Source organism: Helianthus annuus, chromosome 16, assembly GCF_002127325.2.
Source record: "Helianthus annuus cultivar XRQ/B chromosome 16, HanXRQr2.0-SUNRISE, whole genome shotgun sequence".
In the NCBI taxonomy this organism is placed as follows: Eukaryota; Viridiplantae; Streptophyta; class Magnoliopsida; order Asterales; family Asteraceae; genus Helianthus; species Helianthus annuus.
In genome coordinates, this window is record NC_035448.2 from 17,283,469 (window position 1) to 17,305,486 (window position 22,018).

At 31.9% G+C, this 22,018-nt stretch overlaps 1 long non-coding RNA gene across 2 annotated transcripts; it reads left to right on the forward strand.

Moving 5' to 3' along the window:
• The first annotated feature begins 427 nt into the window (after window positions 1-427).
• On the forward strand, window positions 428-3,630 carry LOC110934418. Of its 2 annotated transcripts, none has more exons than XR_004884928.1 (3): window positions 428-456; window positions 536-620; window positions 3,576-3,630. It is a non-coding gene; the product is annotated as an uncharacterized LOC110934418 (long non-coding RNA). The 2 variants fall into 2 exon arrangements; XR_002588319.1 differs by lacking the exon at window positions 3,576-3,630 and adding an exon at window positions 842-879.
• The last annotated feature ends 18,388 nt before the right edge of the window (window positions 3,631-22,018 follow it).

Genomic DNA, 22,018 nt, shown 5'->3' on the forward strand with positions numbered 1-22,018 from the left:
TCGAATTGTTCGTCGACCAAAAACAGGTTAGTTCAGTTTTGTTGTTGTTGTTTGTTTTTTTTTTTTTTATATGTATAGTCTTTTTTTTATTTTTTTCTTTAGGTGTTAATTTGAAATTTTATGTGATTATCTTTTGAAGTTCTTATGGTTTGTTTTGTGAGTTATAATTTTTTGTATTTAGTTATAATTTTTGTATTTAGTTAATTGTTAATTCTTTAAAGATGTCTTTAATTTCTTTTTAAAGTTGTTTTTGTTTCTATAAATAGATTAGTGTTGTTAAAGATGATTTTTGTATTCGAAATTATGATTCGGTTTATGTAAATAGACTTTGTTTCTATAAATAGATTACCGTTATATTTTTTTAAAATAGTGGTTACTTCCATTGCAGTTATGGATCATGAAAACAATGCTCCTTCGTTGTTAAAGTTGATTGGGGACTATGATCCTATATTTTTGGTATGTTTCTTAAGTTTTCAGTTTTGTACACAATAAGTTATTGCAACTTATATGTTTTTTTTTTTGTTTCGATTGATAGGAAATACCGTATGATTTTGCAACCTTATTGTGGGGAGAACAACTTCCATATGTCAATGTCTTAAAATTATTGATGATGATTTATCGTGAGTTATTTAGTTATAATTTTTGTATTAAGTTAGTTGTTAATTCTTTAAAGTTGCCTTTAATTTCATTTTTAAAGTTGTTTTTGTTTCTATAAACAGATTACTGTTGTTAAAGATGATTTTTGTATTCGGAGTTATGATTCGGTTTCTTTAAATAGACTTTGTTTCTATAAATATATTACCATTATATATTTTTTAAAACAATGGTACTTCCTTTGCAGTTATGGATCCTAAAAACAACTCTCATTCGTTGTTAAAGTTGATTGAGGAATATGATCCTATATTTTTGGTATGTTTCCTTAGTGATTTGATTTTTAAATTTTAAATTTTGAAATCAATCATTATTTTAAATTTAAATTTTGAAGTAAACCATTATTTTGTTTGATTTTAAATTTACAATTACGAAGTCAATTATTATTTTAAATCTAAATTTGAAAGTTTTCCATTAATGTGTTTGATTTTAAATTTCGAATCTGTAAATTGAATTTAAATTTGAAAGGTTAGACTTTCCTAATAAGTTTGCTTGATTTACGGGATTGGATATTAATGATTTGATTTTCAGATTTTAAATTTTAAATTTTGAAGTCAATCAATATTTTAAATTTAAATTTTGAAGTAATAGACTTTGTTTCTATAAATAGATTACCGTTATATTTTTTTAAAACAGTGGTTACTTCATTTGCAGTTATGGATCATGAAAACAACGCTCCTTCGTTGTTAAAGTTGATTGAGGACTATGATCCTATATTTTTCGAATTGTTCGTCGACCAAAAACAGGTTAGTTCAGTTTTGTTGTTGTTGTTTGTTTTTTGATATGTATAGTCTTTCGTTTTTATTTTTTTCTTTAGGTGTTAATTTGAAATTTTATGTGATTATCTTTTGAAGTTCTTATGGTTTGTTTTGTGAGTTATAATTTTTTGTATTTAGTTATAATTTTTGTATTTAGTTAATTGTTAATTCTTTAAAGATGTCTTTAATTTCTTTTTAAAGTTGTTTTTGTTTCTATAAATAGATTAGTGTTGTTAAAGATGATTTTTGTATTCGAAATTATGATTCGGTTTATGTAAATAGACTTTGTTTCTATAAATAGATTACCGTTATATTTTTTTAAAACAGTGGTTACTTCCATTGCAGTTATGGATCATGAAAACAACGCTCATTCGTTGTTAAAGTTGATTGGGGACTATGATCCTATATTTTTGGTATGTTTCTTAAGTTTTCAGTTTTGTGCACACAATAAGTTATTGCAACTTATATGTTTTTTTTTGTTTCGATTGATAGGAAATACCGTATGATTTTGCAACCTTATTGTGGGGAGAAATACTTCCATATGTCAATGTCTTAAAATTATTGATGATGATTTATCGTGAGTCATTTAGTTATAATTTTTGTATTTAGTTAGTTGTTAATTCTTTAAAGATGCATTTAATTTCATTTTTAAAGTTGTTTTTGTTTCTATAAACAGATAACTGTTGTTAAAGATGATTTTTGTATTTGGAATTATGATTCGGTTTCTGTAAATAGACTTTGTTTCTATAAATAGATTACCATTATATAGTTTTTAAAACAGTGGTTACTTACTTTGCAGTTATGGATCCTAAAAACATCTCTCATTCGTTGTTAAAGGTGACTGAGGAATATGATCCTATATTTTTCGTATGTTTCCTTAGTGATTTGATTTTTAAATTTTAAATTTTCAAGTCAATCATTATTTTAAATTTAAATTTTGAAGTAAACCTTTATTGTGTTTGATTTTAAATTTACAATTATGAAGTCAATTATAATTTTAAATCTAAATTTGAAAGTTTTCTATTAATGTGTTTCATTTTAAATTTCGAATCTGTAAATAGAATTTAAATTTGAAAGGTTAGACTTTCCTAATAAGTTTGCTTGATTTACGGGATTAGATATTAATGATTTGATTTTCAGATTTTAAATTTTAAATTTTGAAGTCAATCATTATTTTAAATTTAAATTTTGAAGTAAATAGACTTTGTTTCTATAAATAGATTACCGTTATATTTTTTTAAAATAGTGTTTACTTCCTTTGCAGTTATGGATCATGAAAACAACGCTCATTCGTTATTAAAGTTGATTGAGGACTATGATCCTATATTTTTCGAATTGTTCGTCGACCAAAAACAGGTTAGTTCAGTTTTGTTGTTGTTGTTTGTTTTTTGATATGTATAGTCTTTCTTTTTTATTTTTTCTTTAGGTGTTAATTTGAAATTTTATGTGATTATCTTTTGAAGTTCTTATGGTTTGTTTTGTGAGTTATAATTTTTTGTATTTAGTTATAATTTTGTATTTAGTTTATTGTTAATTCTTTAAAGATATCCTTAATTTCTTTTTAAAGCTGTTTTTGTTTCTATAAATAGATTAGTTTTGTTAAAGATGATTTTTGTATTCGAAATTATGATTCGGTTTATGTAAATAGACTTTGTTTCTATAAATAGATTACCGTTATATTTTTTTAAAACAGTGGTTACTTCCATTGCAGTTATGGATCATGAAAATAACGCTCCTTCGTTATTAATGTTGATTGGGGACTATGATTCTATATTTTTGGTATGTTTCTTAAGTTTTCAGTTTTGTGCACACAATAAGTTATTGCAACTTATATGTTTTTTTTTTGTTTCGATTGATAGGAAATACCGTATGATTTTGCAACCTTATTGTGGGGAGAAAAACTTCCATATGTTAATGTCTTAAAATTATTGATGATGATTTATCGTGAGTCATTTAGTTATAATTTTTGTATTTAGTTAGTTGTTAATTCTTTAAAGATGCCTTTAATTTCATTTTTAAAGTTGTTTTTGTTTCTATAAACAGATTATTGTTGTCAAAGAAGATTTTTGTATTCGGAATTATGATTCGGTTTCTGTAAATAGACTTTGTTTCTATAAATAGATTACCATTATATATTTTTTAAAACAGTGGTTACTTACTTTGTAGTTATGGATCCTAAAAACATCTCTCATTCGTTGTTAAAGGTGATTGAGGAATATGATCCTATATTTTTCGTATGTTTCCTTAGTGATTTGATTTTTAAATTTTAAATTTTGAAGTCAATCATTATTTTAAATTTAAATTTTGAAGTAAACCATTATTGTGTTTGATTTTAGATTTTTAATTTCGAAGTCAATTATTATTTTAAATTTAAATTTGAAAGTTTTCTATTAATGTGTTTCATTTTAAATTTCGAATCTGTAAATTGAATTTAAATTTGAAAGGTTAGACTTTCCTAATAAGTTTGCTTGATTTACGGGATTGGATATTAGTGATTTGATTTTTAGATTTTAAATTTTACATTTTCAAGTCAATCATTATTTTAAATTTAAATTTTGAAGTAAACCATTATTGTGTTTGAATTTAAATTTTGAATGCTTTGAAATCTTGATGATTTTTATGAGATGCTTTGACTATATTATTTGTAATTTTAGGGATGCTTCGAGTCTTCGACTATTATTTTTGTATTCGAGTTGCATATCTAATTCAAATTGTGTTTTGTATTTTTAGGTGAAGAGCTTCTTTCAGACTCCTTCCCCTACAAGGAACTCTTGAATGAGATCCTATGAGAAGTTGAAGGAAAGGTATATCTTGCACCGTTCTTTATCTGTATCTATATATCTATATATATATATATCTTAAATGGGATCCTATGGGAAATTGATCTCTATTCGATTCACTGATGTATATTTTTCTCCTCACCATTTTGTTCCGTTAATCAACTCATGTGTGCTCTTATGTTTGATACCCGTTCTTAATCCAGTGATTAATATCCGCTTGGGTAACCCAATCTGAGTGTGATTTTTTTCGTTAACGATTCAGGTAAACTTTCCCGATTTGGGTTTTCTGCAAGGCTAATCATCTAAATTAATTTGTTATTTTTATGGTTTACCATTGCATAAGTTAGTATAATTTGTTGACAAAGTTTTGTTTTGGGGGATAGTAGTCATAAATTGAGTAATATTCAAGGTTTATGTGTTTTTATTTTGATTCATTAGGTGTTTATTTTGGATGGTTTGGGGTTTTTTGCTGCAACTATGTTGGACAGAGATATGCTTGCTATGGCTGGAAACAACATTGTTGTGCTTGATTTTAAATTTTAAATTTTGAAGTCAATCATCATTTTAAATTTAAATTTGAAGTAAACCATTTTTGTGCTTGATTTTAATTTTCAATTTCGAAGTCAGTTATTATTTTAAATTTAAATTTGAAAGTTTGCCATTAATATGTTTGATTTTAAATTTCGAATCTGTAAATTGAATTTAAATTTGAAAGGTTAGACTTTTAAATAAGTTTGCTTGATTTATGGGATTGGATATTAGTGATTTGATTTTCAGATTTTAAATTTTAATTTTTGAAGCCAAGCATTATTTTAAATTTAAATTTTGAAGTAAACCATTATTGTGTTTGATTTTAAATTTTGAATGCTTTGAAATCTTGATGTTTTTTTATGAGATGCTTTGACTATATTATTTGTAATTTTAGGAATGCTTCGAGTCTTCGACTATTGTTTTTGTACTCGAGTTGCATATCTAATTCAAACTGTGTTTTGTAATTTTTGGTGATAAACTTCTTTCAGACTCCTTCCCTTACAAGGAACTCTTGAATGGGATCCTATGAGAAGTTGAAGGAAAGGTATATCTTGCACATTTTTTATCTATATCTATATATTTATATATCTATATATCTTGAATAGGATTTTATGGGAAATTGATCTCTATTCGATTAACTGATGTATATTCTTTTCCTCATCCAGTGATTAATATCCGCTTGAGTAACCCAATCTGAGCCTGATTTTTTTCGTTAACAATTCAGGTAAACTTTCCCGATTTGGGTTTTCTGCAAGGCTAATCATCTAAATTAATTTGTTATTTTTATGGTTTACCATTGCATAAGTTAGTATAATTTGTTGACAAAGTTTTGTTTTATGGGATAGTAGTCATAAATTGAGTAATATTCAAGGTTTATGTGTTTTTATTTTGGATGGTCCGGAGTTTTTGGATGGTCCGGAGTTTTTGGCTGCAACTATGTTGGACAGAGATATGCTTGCTATGGCTGGAAATTGGTACCATATCGGTTGGTTTTGCTTGGCAAGGTTAGATTTTCCTAATAAGTTTGCTTGATTTACGAGATTAGATATTAGTGATTTGATTTTCAGATTTTAAATTTTAAATTTTAAATTTTGAACTCAATCATTATTTTAATTTTTTAGCTAATAGTTTGATTGACTCGGTTGTTAGATTTGTGACGATGCATCAGACAAACAACATTGGAATAAGATACAACCTTGAGCCTTGGCAAGTTAACACATTAGTTAGGGTTATGAAGTTTTTCATGGCACCGACACATTATTGAGCAGTAGCGCATCAGGTTAGTGATATTAGACTTTGTGTCTTGAGAAATTTTGTATATTGATTGATGTTTGAAATTGATTGTGAGGTCTTTGATTATGCATTGTATTGCTGATTGATATATGAGATTTTCTTGATTGGCATAAGGTATTAGATAAGATGTGTTTGAAGTTGTGAAGATGAATAAGTGAGACGTGTGTAGCAGATATTAGTGAGTGCACAACACATTAGTTAGGGTTTTGAATTATTGATACAGGTTAGTGATGTTAGAGATTATGTTTTGAGAAAGTGTGTAGATTTATTGATGTCTGTGTTTGATTGCGACACCTTTGATTGCGCATGAAATTGCTGGTTATATGAGATTTTGTTGATTGTAGACAAATAAGTTTGAACAGAACTTATTAGATTCACATTTAAGTATAAAAAATGAGAGGTTGTTATAAACTGAATTATATACTGAAAGGAAAAGGGAAAAAAACAATTTAACACAAAGAAAATGAGAGAGAGAGAGTTGCCACATTTTTTAAAACCAAAAATATAAGGTAACCATGCTTCTAAAATCTACTATACTTTTTAATAACATTTGGTGGAAAATGGACTATGTTGGGTAGGTAGTCAAATATGGTTTTTAGGGTCAAAACGGCTCTGTTGGGTTGACTCGGGACACTTTTATGAAAAACTTTATGTTTTTGACCTTAATAAACCATTTTTGTAGATGACCAGTGTATATCTCTACTTGAGGAATTCTCGAAATATCCAGAGCCGATTGTTTCATAGAGCTGTGAAGTTGCTCTAAACATACTGGATTTTGAACGATCCGGCAAACCATTTGAGGTACTTGGAAGATTAAGTTTCGCTCATTTTATACGAAAAATGTATCGTGTTAAGAGCGATTAGTTTAATCTATGTTTTCTGCAGTACATCTTTATGTAGGCACCTCAATTGCAGGAGGCAGCATGATGGTTTCACTTTGTTGTGTGTTTTGTTACCTTTGAGTACTAAATGGCATACATTTGGATAGAGTTTTGAATGATTTACTCAACATTATTATTTGAATGGTTTTTTAGTGTGTGTGTTTTATTTATTGATTAGCGTATCGTATTAGGTATGAATGAATACCATTAGCAAGACAGTTTAATGCCTTCAAAGTTAATGGATTTTTTTTAATAAACAAGTGATTATTTGAAAATGGGAACAATCAACATTATATTAATATCCATGTTATTAGTTTGTTATATTTCGATTGGTCATGATTGTTAAAAAAATATATAATGTATATTTAATGAATAAAGTTTTTGTTGTTTATATTTTCTTATGTAAACTTTTAATTAATTTCTAAATTTAATTAAATGAGTTTGTTTTGTAGGTTCGAACAACTCCATGCGTATATTTTATTATAAAAAATAAAAGTTTTTTTTTTGTTTCTTGGGTCATTCAATGAGGCAAGTTTCTGCCTCTGGTTCTTGCCCGAAGTTTCTGACCTTACTCGCAACCCAATGACTACAACTTTCAATTCAAAACAATTATAAAAAAAATTATGTTCGAAAACATGTATTTTTATTTTATTTAATGACATAGTTCGATTAATATAAAGTTAATGTTTCTACCCGCGAAGTTCGCGGGTGATAACCTAGTATAGCATAAATATATAAAATCGTATTAAACGAAGCGGACAATGAATGTTACAACATGTTTGATATGTACATTACTAGGTTATCACCCGCGAACTTCGCGGGTTGGACCATTTAAATTTTATCAAACACAAATTTAAATACATTTTTAAAAGAGATATTAGGTTTAAATAAACTAAACTTTTATCAATTGGTCGATAACACTCTCAACTTTCGATTTGTAGCACACCACTCTCAACTTTTAACTAATTAGCTGATAGCACTTTATAAAAATTATAAAAATAATAAAAAAACAAAAATATGCTATGTTTATGTACAACGCTAGTATCAATACCAATTACTATGATGCCAAAGAGGAGATCAAGTTAGAAACTCGAGTTACACGGGTTGAATCCATTCATGACTATTCACAAAAACGAAGAAGATAAAAAAAACACATTCATGATTAGTGATTCAGCTATGAACTAACGAATAAAAAGTAAATGAATGAAAAATGTATTGCATATAATTAAAAATAATGTTATACGGGTGTAATCCAACTACTAACCATGCTCACTGCCTATTAACCAACATGGTACCTCATTAGGTTTAATCTTGAATGCATCCAAATCCACTCCAAAATCATACACCATAAGATTGACAGATGCAAGTTTTGTGGAAAGAACCTGAAATTCATGTATTAAACAATAGCTAAGTAAGTTTATCTTCTCCAACTAATATAATTAAACAAAATAAATACACATACACCTCAACTTTATTAATTTGAAAGGGCCAGACATAATTAATAATTTCATCTAATATGAGGGCCTTTCCAGTTACCCACATATCAATCAATTCAACATGAAATTGTGAAATCCTAAACTAAATTTATCTTAAATAATTAAAAAACAAAGATAGAAGAAAGCCGGTTCACCTTGTCCGGAGCAATGGCTTGCAATTTCATCCCTTTCATTCAGTACCACATGTGTAAAAGTTATGCTTTTAACGTAAACAACCAGCTGCTGTGTTTCAAATATTTGATCTAACACAATCGTCAACATTCTTTTATAGATTCCTATATTACAACTTCAATTTAGATTTGTTTTCCTACCAAATAATGTTGTTGATTTCAAACGCTTGAAGAATCTACTAATTTTAGCATTTACTCTATCTTTCTATTGAAAATCCTATACCTATGTTAGTTAACATTTACATGACCGATGGTTGTTATGATTATATGTCTTGTCTCAACCCTATTGCCATCGACTATTGCACGCTCCATTTCCTAATCGTGGTAATTAAAATTTGTATATGATTGTAGCTGTATACTAAAATTAGTAGATTGATTACAAAAACTTGATATATGTCATGTTGCCACTAACCGTGTCATGTGCAATTTCCATGTCTTATCTGCAAAGAAATGGATGTAGAACACTTAACCTTATGAACAAATAAAATACAAAACACATTCTTATCTGCAAAGAAACGGATGTAGAACACTTAACCTTGTGAACAAATAAAATACAAAACACATTGATGAGATATAAAACTTAATTCTAAGGCGGTGAGTCCGGCCCGTTCACGTAATAAGTGGTGAGTACGGCCTTCCAATCAAACTTCTTCCCAACACCCATCTTATCAAATAATTAAAAAAGTATGTGAAGAAAAACAAAAGAAAAACTAAAAAACCTAATCCGAAATGAAGAAATCCTAATTTGAAAAAAATCAAATCGATGAGCATAATTTAACAAAGAGAAAGCCTAATTTGAACAAATCGATGTAACAAAACTGAACAAAAAAAACCCTAATCTAAACTTCTTTGTAAAAATAAAACGTAATCCAAACAAAAATAAACCCTAATCTCAACGAATCAACATAACTCACCTCGGAGTGGAAGAATTAAAAACACAAAGAATTTCTTCTTGATGATATGCAATACACGTTAGAAAACGGATTAATAATAAAAACAAAGAGGGAAAGAACAATAACATACCTATGATGAAAGAACAATAACATACCTACCATCATAATTAACACATACCTTTAAAAGGGTAAGAGGTCCTTTATGAGCCACCAAAATAAGAAGAGTAGAACCAACACCAAACATCAGTTCCAGCAACCATTGCATTATTTCCTTAAAAAAAACTCTTAGACGCCCGATCTTCTTCCCAAGCTCCGCCATTTACTTCTGAATCAAATGGTATCTGACTTAGAACTGAATAAGAGAAGATAAGTATCGTAGCCTCAAACGTCAAGAGAACATGCAACAAATGGATGATCAAGAAGCGTTAGCCAAGCCAGCCTATATTGAAACTTTGCTTAAAAGGGAAACTTGTTTGTGGGACATCGTAAAAGAATTAAGCTTTAAATTTTAGAATAGAGTTGGTAAAATATTCACTATGACCCATAGTATCAGTTGCAACTCCAATCATGCAAAACAAATGCAAAACGAATGAACCTATCCTTGATGTGGATATGTTGACATTCAATACACGTAATGCAAAACAAATGAACCCTATCCTAAACTATTCTTTCTCTATATCCATCAATGGAGATGGAACTCTAAACCATTTAATTTGGTTTGTTAATGCCAAGTAACAACCATCAATCCTCCAAAAGACCAAAGAAGCACTGTAGTTTGCAAGAATAAGAAATAGTGGACAATTCGTGCAAAAGTACTTGCGGTTCTGACAAAATCTAAGGTTGTTTTGGCTTTTTCGCAAGAACAATAGTTCTTTACATTGAAAAAGCTAAGTATGATGGATTGAAAAGTAAATTACTCACAAATCTACAACTGACCATGATACTAAGCTGCTAATGTGATAGGCAGTTAGTAAGACAGTCTTACATCTGTTTTCGATCACTATGCAGATAAGGTTTTTCACAATATTCTGCTGTCGAATATAGCTAAGGCCTTAAGTTCTTGAGTTTCTAAAACGCCATACAATAACTAAAGCCTATTAGCAATATAAAAAAAATAGATATTATTCTGGTATTACAAAATAGCCTCCCATAATCGCCATTAAAGCACAAAACATATCTAGTTAAGTAATATGTAACCAACTGGAGAGTAAAGAAACGAAAGTTATATTATATAACTTTAGCTTCTAAACCTAACTTATTTGACTATATAAGGCAAATACAACTCTTTTTAAATACATGTCTCCTTACATACCAGCAAGATCATAACTTAAAAACCCAAATACATACTTAAGTCCTACAGATTCAATATAATTAACTCCCAATATGTATATCAACAACAATTAACTAAAGTCATACAGAGATAAGAAAAGAAAAGTTTATAACTTTCTTCATCACAGTTATGGGTCAATATTAAATCCCAAAGTCAAACTATACCTATTAAAAAGTACTTGACACAAAGGCTCTCAAATTCTATCTTCCAAACCACTAACAATGAAAGGACTCAAAACCATGTTCCGAGCTGAGATGACTTCCAGGTCATTATCAAATGATTTACATATAACATTTAAAGAGTTAGAACATTATGATTTGTTATGACCTGTCATAAAAAAGTTCGTAAATAATTGTTTTATCTACTTTTATAAATAAGCGCCACGTTTAATGATGCCAATCATACCAAATAGCTATTATAGTAGAACTAAGAAATGTCTTCCAAATCCAATAAATCAACTGATCCTTACAATCATGCTTAAATTAATTGAGACAGGTACCTATTCATTTAGCTTAAAAAGGGGATTAAATGATGCTAAATGAAGTTTAGGAACCTAATCACGCAAAAACAAAAGCAAGCCCTTTTGGTTCTAATAGATTTTTGCACGGTTCTTAATAAGCAGGGGAAACACATTCAAGATATCCTCCAATTCCCAACATGCATCATTCAATCTCTTATCATATATGGTGTACTCTAGAGACTATATGCATGTCAAATTGTTGATACATCTTCAACTCTTCTTTTTATTCATCTAGCTCTCTTAATCTCTCCTGAAAGTATTGTAAGTGTTAAACTATACACTTTATCTTCATTCATGTTATTATCATTAAAATAATATAATAACATTTCCAATATGAAAAAAAAAAACAATTCAACAATTAATATACCTATTTTGCATGGGTTTTCAGCTTCTGTGACGAACCTCTTCATAATCTCGACTACCAGCAATTTTCTTTAGTAGATCAAGTCATTGTGAATCTTTCATCACAGTCAATACTGATATCTACAATAAATGCACTTCTATTAGTAAAAACATGAGACTTCTGCTCCATGAAACAGGTTTTGTCAAAACATTTTACATTTCAGTCATTACTCAATAATCATTTTCCACTTATGTGTCCAGTTTATCCCGTACGAAAGTATCAAGAAACCGTGGAACAACAAATAATGTAAGAATACATATTGTGCTACTAAACCACAAAATAATATGTTTGTTTGTTCCATAATCATTTCTACAATGCTAAACTTCAAAGTTAAAACACATCCCAAATCCTATATAATGTTTTAATTGTTAAAAAATAATAATAATAAAAAAAGAATATTACCATTCAATGGTAATAATTACAAACCCCAACCTTTTCACCCGTTATACTCTTTGCGAGATTCTAGATTTTCAAAGTTAGGCACATTATGTTAAAAAAGTTATACATTAATTTGATAATGAACAGCACCTTCAACTCAGATTGTAAAGTCTTCAGAATCTATATCATGTCATCATTGTGTCCAGTTTTCTCAGTCAATTCAGCAAGATAAATTGGGACATGTTCCCCAAATCAAAATCCTATATATGAATCTTTTTCTAACAGTAAAAAAAATATATTTTAGGATAAAGAAAAAGAACAGTCAAAGATCTACATAAATGAATAACATTTACCGGAATATAATTGAGATTTGTAGTGCTAGTTTCTTCCTTAGTCTCATTAATTGAAAACAACCCTGATTTGCTAACTATTTTCTCTTAGTTTGCAAAGCTTCGCATCCTTTCTCAACGTCTTCTACAAATAATAATGAATAATGTAAACTTGATAAGTGTTATGATAACCAACAATAGAGGGATGGTTATTTAATTGTTAAAAATAAGGGCGTATAAGTGTGATCAGGGACGAACTAACCTAACTTAACTATGAATATACTATGAATCCTCCATTTACTCCAACTCGACCGCACATGTCCTTGATCTCGAACCCGATCTCGTTCTCGATTATTATATTTCTTCACATATAAACATGTGATATGAAATTAGGTTTCATTCAGGCACAATAAAAATAATCAACATTGAAACTAATTCATAGATTTTGTTATCATCAAATTCGAATAATAACAATACATGTATCGTTCGAGAAGAGAAGCTGGTACTTACAAACGGGTGGAGAGTACATTGCCATTTACAGGTTGTCCAAAAAACAAAAATATCTCCCGCAAGTGTCCGCCATCGTTGAATCTGTAAAGAAAAATCAAGTATACATTTGACTAACAATCAAGAAACAAAGACCAGTCTGAATCATTAAACGATGAAGAAGGAGGAACAAATCGATGTAACAAATCTAAACAAAAAAAGACCCTAATTTGAACTGATTTGTAAAAAAACATAATCTAAACACAAATAAACCATAATGAACAACACCTTCAACTTAGATTGTAAAGCCTTCAGAATCTATATCATGTCGTCATTGTGTCCAGTTTTCTCAGTCAATTCAGCAAGATAAATTGGGACCTGTTCCCAAAATCAAAATCATATATATGAATCTGTTTCTAACACTAAAACAATATATTTTAGGATAAAGAAAAAGAACAGTCAAAGATCTACATAAATGAATAACATTTACCAGAATATACTTGAGATTTGTAGTGCTGGTTTCTTCCTTGGTCTCATTAGTTGAAAACAACCCTGATTTGCTAATAATTTTCTCGCAGTTTGCAAAGCTTCGCATCCTTTCTCAACGTCTTCTACAAATAATAATGAATAATGTAAACTTGATAAGTGTTATGATAACCAACAATAGAGGGATGGTTATTTAATTGTTAAAAATAAGGGGGTATAAGTGTGATCAGGGACGAACAAACCCAACTTAACTATGAATATACTATGAATCCTCCATTTGCTCCAACTCGACCGCACCTGTCCTCAATCTCGAACCCGATATCGTTCTCGATTATTATATTTCTTCACATATAAACATGTGAAACGAAATTAGGTTTCATTCAGGCACAATAGAAATATTCATGTAGAGAAGTCAATGATTGCAAACTATAAGTCACCCAACAATAAAAACTTACGTTAAAGAATTTTGATGATTCTGGCAGCATCCCGAGGTCTCTTATGACCAGCAAAGCTTGACGTATCAACAATATTAACATCAACTGACATTTAATTTAATTTAAGCAAATAATAATAAGTTTATATGACCTTTAATAAAATTTGTGACATGAGACTTGTTTTTCACTTACAATAAGAGCCATAAACCGGGGGTACGCATTGTTGTTATTACTTCCTACACCGTAATCTTCGTAATCCGGTTCAAGAAACTGATTCTCAGAAGCAAAATCCAAGAGTGAGCATCCCGGAATCGATTTGCGGGCCCCATGCATGCTTAAAAATAAAATGAGAATCAAAAACAGTAAACCTTGTGCAGAAAGATTTAAAAAAACGAAGAATAATTTTTTCGCCAAATCTTTGTAGCAACTTCACCTGATATCAATAGTCATGACATCTGGATTGGTTCTAGCTGGTGGAAGAGCGTAATCCGGTGAATAAATCTATGAAACATGTCAAATTCAATAGCATTTCAATAAAAAAATAACCAAATTATTAAAATTCTGGACCAAAAAAGGCCAAACCTGATTGCAAATCTCACAGGTTATATCCCCTTTCTTATTGCAGCATTTCTGAAAACATTTCCTATGAGCAAACTGCAACCCACAAATACAAAATTACAATGAAATGTGACAAGCCAATTCAATTAGAAAAAATACCAATTTTGACTAAATTATCATCTGCATTTAATAAATAAACCTGAATCTTACATTGAACTAACCGATTTCAACAATAATTCTAAATTAATCGAAGAAAAAAGAGATTATGTATGAAGGCGATGGAATAATACTTAGGGATTTGAGAAACATACCGATGGATCAATGAAACACAATTGGGAATCCAACGCAGAGATGAAATGGCGTCTTTGGAGGTTGATTAAGAACCGAATTATTGTGGTGGCGGCGTCGATTGATTTATGGTTTCTGATTAAAGGAAAGAGAAGAAGCCACCAGTTTTAGAAAACCCTAATTACTCTCAAATCCGGATTAGAATACCTTCTAGGTTTACATACCCGATGGATTGTATTGTCTGGATCGTAGATGCTTCAATCAGAAGGAAATGTCATCATCTTGTGATCTTGTGGAACTGATGGAGGATCTTGGCGGTGGCGATAAGAGGGAGAGAGAGAGTTGCAGCTTTGTTTTCTAGGGTTTGTGGATGAGTAAAAAGCAAGCGTGTGAAAGAAGAATGAGAAAAATAGAAATATAAAGGATCCATTAACTCTGACCCGATTATAATTCGGATCCCATGTCCAATTCTCAACACATCTAATATTGTGTCTTCCCTCCCAAAATCACCCTCTACTCCACCATAACATGCCACATAAGCAAAATAGCTCCACCATTAAAAGACAAATGGCCCAAATCATCTCATTTATTAATATATATAGATTAAATTAGTGACGGGTTAGTAGTTTAAACTATCAAATATTTATCTTTAAATTTAAGAAGTAAAAACTGAATAGAAAATTAGTTATAAATAAATATTATAATTAGTAACCAAATTATGTAAAATGCATTGCTATATTTAAATAGAGTAAATTACGTTTTTGGCCCCTGTGGTTATGTCAGTTTTACAATATTAGCCCAAAATAAGAATTTTTAACGTATCTGCCTCCATGGTCCCTATATCTAACTATTTTGGCCCCCAATTCTAACCAAACCCCAACTCTGGTTAACTTCTTGGTCACATGGGTTGCACATGATGGGTAAACTACAATTTTACCCATCATCTGCAACCCATGTGACCAAGAAGTTAACCAGAGTTAGGGTTTGGTTAGAATTAGGAGCCAAAATGGTTAGATATAGGGACCATGGGGGCAGATACGTTAAAAATTCTTATTTTGAGCTAATATAGTAAAACTGACATAACCACAGGGACCAAAAACGTAATTTACTCATTTAAATATAACGTTGGAAAAAAGGTTAGTGAAAATAGGGTTTTCACTGATTGATTTTGGACATATATAAATATATTTATTTATGTGCTATACAAGTATTGATTTGTGGGTGTGTGTTCTACCATATCATGTGAGAGGATCACAACAAATCAAACAACGTTTAAAATGAAGTTAAAATGAATGAGATATCGATGCTCGAAAGTATATGGTTGGAACAACTAGGGTCTGTTTGGTATGAGGTAATGGAATGAACAAAGGAATGGAATGGATGAGGTAATGGAATGGACGAGGGAATGCAATGGATCATTACCATTCCATGTCTTGTTTGGTTACCATGTGTGAATGGAATGGATTATTATTGTGTATTATTTGGTAGGCAAGAAAAACAGAGTAATAAAATCAGCGGTGAGTGGTGGTGGTGGTGGTCGGTGATAATGATTGTGGGTGGTTATAGGTGGCGATGGTTGGTGTCGGCGGCGGCGATGGGCGGTGGTGGCGGCGGCGGCGAGTGGCGGTGATGACGAGTGGTGGTGGCGGCAAGGTGGCCGTTGGTGGTGGGTGGCAGTAGAGGTGGTGGTTGGTGGCGGTGGTGGCGTCGACGATGGTGCTGGGCGGCGGCGGCGAGTGGCGTTGGCGGTTGGTCGCAGCTGTGGGTGATAACGGTGGCGAGTGGGTGGCGGCGGCTGCGATGGTTGTCGGGGTGAGGTGGTGGCGGGTGGCGGCGATGGCGTCGGTGATGGGTGGTGGTGGTGGTGGGTTATGCCGAAGGTGGTGGGTTGTGGTGTTGTTGATGAATGGTGCAAGAGGGGATGGAATGGAAAAAAAACATGGGGGGTGGAAGGAATGATTTTGAGGGAATGGAATGCCTTTTGGAATGGATGATTCCATTCCATTGACCAACCAAACACCATCTTCTTCATTCCCTCGTGATCATCCATTCCATTCCACCTCTCATTCCTGCATACCAAACACTACCCTAAAGAAGACGAAAATGGATTAAGCCTTGTCAACTTGTCGCACATAGGTGGAATGACAAAAAACTTGAAGTGGTTTATAAGGGATAAAGATAAAGAACAAGATGGGGGGATAAAGGGATGAAGATTACCGTTTTGAAATATGACGAAGATGAAGATATTTGATATGGCTACAAATTATCAAATATGAAGGTGATTGGTGGATCGAATGGAGAAGAAAATCGATAACTGGATGACAAAGACTCTATCTTTTGCAGGTAGGTTGTAGCTCATAAACTCTGTTCTTTCAGCCATGCATATTTATTGGGCGTCGGTTTTCATTATCCCGGCCCGAGTGACCAATGAGTTAGAAAAGCGTATGTGTCGTTTTCTTTGGAATGCGGGCAATAATGGGAGAGTTAAAGCTAAGGTGGCGTGGAATGAAATATGCCTGCCTAAAGTGGAGGGTGGTTTGGGTATTAGGCGAATTGCGGATGTCAACAGGGCCCTTATCACTAATCATATTTGGAGTATTCTCTCGAAAAGAAACTCTCTATGGGTACAGTGGATCTATACTCATAAACTGAAGAATCAGAATTTTCGGGATGTCCAGTGTAAAGGTAGTATGACTTGGGGTTGGAGGAAGATTTTATCTATTCGGGATGCTGTTCGGCCATTTTTTTGGAGCATTATTCGGAGTGGAATGCAAACTAACGCGTGGAGTGATAATTGGTGTCATGTGAGTCCTCTCAGGTCCTTTATAACGCCAAGACATATCGCAAACGCGGGTTTTAATCTTCAAACTACGGTGGCCGAGTTACTTGACGAGAATGGCAATGGAAATGGCCCCAAGCATGGTATGATATTTACCCGGTTCTGATTGGGTTAACTGCTAACCAACAGAATTCCCAGTTAGTGGATCGAATGGTTTGGAAGGATTTGGAGGGTCATGATCATCACTTTAGCTCCTTGGAAGTGTGGCACTCTTTACGGACACATGACACTCCTGTTAAGTGGGCTAGCATGATTTGGTTTAGTCAATGTATCCCGAGACACTCCTTTCATTTATGGTTGGTGATAAAAAACAAGCTTAAGACTCAAGATCGGTTGGCAGTTTGGGAAGCGGGCAGTGAAACAAACCGAAGACTCATGTGTTGCCCCCTTTGTAAGCACGGTACGGATTCTAGAGATCATCTATTCTTCGTGTGTAGTTTTGCTTCACAAGTCTGGTCAAACATGAAGATGCTGGTAGATTTGGATAACGTTAACGACTTGTGGAACTCTATTTCGGATTGGATGGAGCATAATTCGGATTCCAAGAGTATGAAACACATTATGTGTAAACTAGTGATAGCGGCGATGTCTTACTTCATATGGCAAGAGCGGAATAATCGGTTGTTCACGACTACCGAGTGTACGGCTAAGCAGGTGACCGAGAAAATCAAAAGCACTGTTCGACTTCGATTAATGGGCTTCGAGTTTAGGGGTGATGTTGATTATCAAAGAACACTTATAAAGTGGCAGATCCTTTGTAGGGCATCGGATGAAGACCCAGGCTAAGGAAGATGTTTAGAGTTTATCTTTAGTAGCAATTGTTTGTTTTGGTTGTGTTTTGGGCTATGTGTCTTGATGTCTGAATGTTTGTTTCTGGTTTTGTTTTCTCTTGATGTCCTAGTCTTGGTAGGCCAAGTCTAGTTGCGTGTGCTATGTTAGGCACATGCTTTGTTCTGATTGATTATTTATAAAATTTACCGGGGTAACCCTTTACCCAAAAAAAGATTAGTAATTAGGGTTTGTTCGTTTTTTTTTTTAATTTTAATATGGTAAGATTACCAAAATACCCTTAACTTAACGGTCAAACTAACAGATTCTTAACGAAAGGACTCAGAGTGTAGCGAATTTCAAGCAACAGGGACTCATGTAGCAAAATTTTCATTTGGGAGACGCGAGCTGACGTCAGCTACTTACCTCAGCGACGCAAATTGCACTTTACTAGCATTTTAATTTAGTAATTTACCAATTAAATAGTCTTGCTCCTTTATATTATAGGGAAGATACTCTACAAAATTACACTACAAGATCAAAATTACGTTAAAAGATCTTTTTAGAGTAATTATGATACTCTACAACATTACACTACAAAGATTAAAATTATCCTAAAAGATCATTTTATAAAATTACCCTGCAAGACCCTATAAGATCATTTGTAGGGTAATTTTGATAATTACTCTACAAGTAAATTATTATCAAAATGTCACCGTGTTTTTTCATTAAAACCTTCAGTTCGTATACGTTAAAGGTATGTGTATTTGATCTTTTGCGTTATTTTATACTAGTATTAAGCCCCTGCATTTCAGCGGTTGTTGTAAAACTGTGTCAAGTAGTACCAATGCTATACCACTGTCAGTGACCACCAACACCGGAAAATAAAAATAAAAAGAGTTGAGATTAAATAGCAAAAGATGAAAAACTTTGGATTTAAAGTAAAAAACAAAGGGTCTAAATTGCAAACTTGAAGTTATTTATTAATCTTAGATAAAGATAAGGATAAAATAGATGATATTTATATATTAGTTATTAATAAAATAATAATATTAAAATAAATTTATTAAATAATTATAAATAAAGCTTAGGAGGTTGAAGAAGAGAATGCTATGTGGCATTATTTGGAGTCTTTTATTATAAGTTATAAGTTAGATTCTATTTAATTATAAAATCAAAGTAGAAATAATGTGTGGGGTTGAATGGGAATGTCATTCGGTAGTGATATGAGATCCGATGAGTTGTGGGAACAAAGTTTGTTCAACAAACACGCTATCCATAAATTCCTAATCACCCTGCTATTGTCTATTGGGACCATCTCTTTATTTATCTATGAATACATACTCACTTTTGTTTTGAGATCAAGTATTTAAGCTTGATGCATGCCTTTTTGAATCCTAAAAAAGTTGAATGAAATTTCTATGACATCATCAGAAGTAGGATATAATCAAGCTGAGTCGACTCATTATAATGCTAAACTCAGTTTCAACGTCGTCTTAAAACTCGAAGCTTCAAAAATGACTCCAGTTCAATCAAGCACCAGTTTCAAAATCGAACTCGAGTGTGAAGAACTAATAGAAAATTTTAAGCTAAGATCAATCTCACTTGTTTATCATGATTAATTTGTATGTTTGTCGTTTGAGGTTGGCTTTCTTGGGCTTGCTTAAATATGTGTGTTCATACACCATATTATGAATTATTAATAATTTTAGTTTAAAATCTGTAAAGTATTTATTATAATAACTTTTAGTATTCACATTAAACTTTAAAATCTTTTAAAATACCCGCTTTTGTTATTATCTCGAACTTTATTGAAAGAATTATAATACTTGGTACAATGAAAAGTTATAATCATTAATGAATAACCACTTCTCCATATACACATACTAAGCTTTTTCTTTTGGCCATTTGTTCTCATGTTACTAATGCCGTTTAAAACATTTATATCATATGTTTCACTATTGTTTATTGACCGAATTTTGACTTCTTTTTTGTCATTTTATCTCAACAATGTATACACATTGATATAACCAATTTATGCATATAAAGTTTATTTATTTCATAATAACAAACATCTCAATTATGGCATTGCATTGATTGTTCCTTTTCAACTTATATATAATTTCTATTTATTTTGAATGATGATGATGGTGAAGGTTGGTTGGGTCTATTTATGTTGCTTCGATTTAGTGTGTTGTGACAAGTGAGACACATCACATGACATGTGTTCCTTTGTTTTTACACATGTCTTTGATGAAAATGTCTTGGTAAATATAAATAATTTATAAAATCTCTTGTAAGGTAAAAACATACTAATTTGGTTTATCAATAATAGAAATGGTTATTGATATTTCAATATTAAGGTAGAAACATATTCAAAGAATCAAACATAATGACATCAAAATCATCCTTCAACACAATATACAAAACTAACTAATGAATTTATTAGTTGTGCAATCAAAACAAAAAAAAAGTTAGAAATACCAAGGACGCTACTTGTTGTTGTTGTTGTTGTTGCTGCTGTGAACGGAAAATTTGGATCATTGACGGTCCACTAGAGTATCATCGTGCCATCAACGGAACTACCCGATCATATCCATTTCCACTAGACAGTAATACCTATACACCAATTCAGGAGGAAACCTAATAAATCTGGGAAAAACACTCTTGTGAGAATCGAATCTAGGACCTAATGGTCGCTAAGCCTTATCCCACCTTCAAGATGCCATTAGGCTATAATGCCATGGACAAGGACACTACTTATTCTCATTTGCCATTGATTATAGTCGCGATGCTACGTTTACAAAAGATGTTTATATTTTTTGATATCAGATAGAATATATAAGTTAAGGTTTATGTCTCAAGTTATAAACTAACTTATATAATCTATCTAATGAATCTTTCTATCGTTTGTTTGGTATGGGGTAATAAAATGGATAAAAGAATGGAATAGACGAGGTAATGGAATAGACGAGGAAATGCAATGGATCATTACCATTCCATGTCTTGTTTGGTTACATGTGGGAATAGAATGAATTATAATGTATTGTTTAGTAGGCAAGAAAAACGAAGAAATAAAATCAACGGTGAGTGGTGGTGGTCGGTGGTAGTGATTGTGGGTGGTTATAGGTGGTGGCGGCGATCGTCGGTGGTGGTTGGTGGCGGCGGCGGTGGTTGGTGGTGGCGGTGGTGGGCAGTGACGGCGGGTGGCGTTGGCGGCAGTGGTGGTTGGTGGCGGCAGTGGGTGGCAACGGTGGTGGGTGGCGACGGCGACGGTGGTGGTTGTCGGGGTGGTAGCGGAGGCGGTGACGGGTTGCAGGTGGAGGAGGTGATGGCGTTGGTGGTGGGTGGTGGCAAAGGTGGTGGGTTGTGGTGTTGATGAATGGTAGAAGAGAGGATGAAATGAAAAAAAATATGGGGGTGGATGAAATGATTTTGAGGGAATAGAATGTCTTATGGAATGGATGATTCCATTCCACTGATTAACCAAACACCCTTTTCTTCATTCTCTCGTAATGATCAATTCCATTTCGCCTCTCATTCCTGCATACCATAGACTGATAGTGTTATCATCAAGTCTTATGAAAGTTATAAATATAGTTTGTGAATTTGCAAAAGTAGATGTTATACTTCATAAAGATCTTTCTATAATATTGTAGATGAATTAAAAAATTATCACACTTAATTTACATAACAAAAGATGAATGAGCTTCCATAATCTTTCTAATATGAAACTCGAATACTCG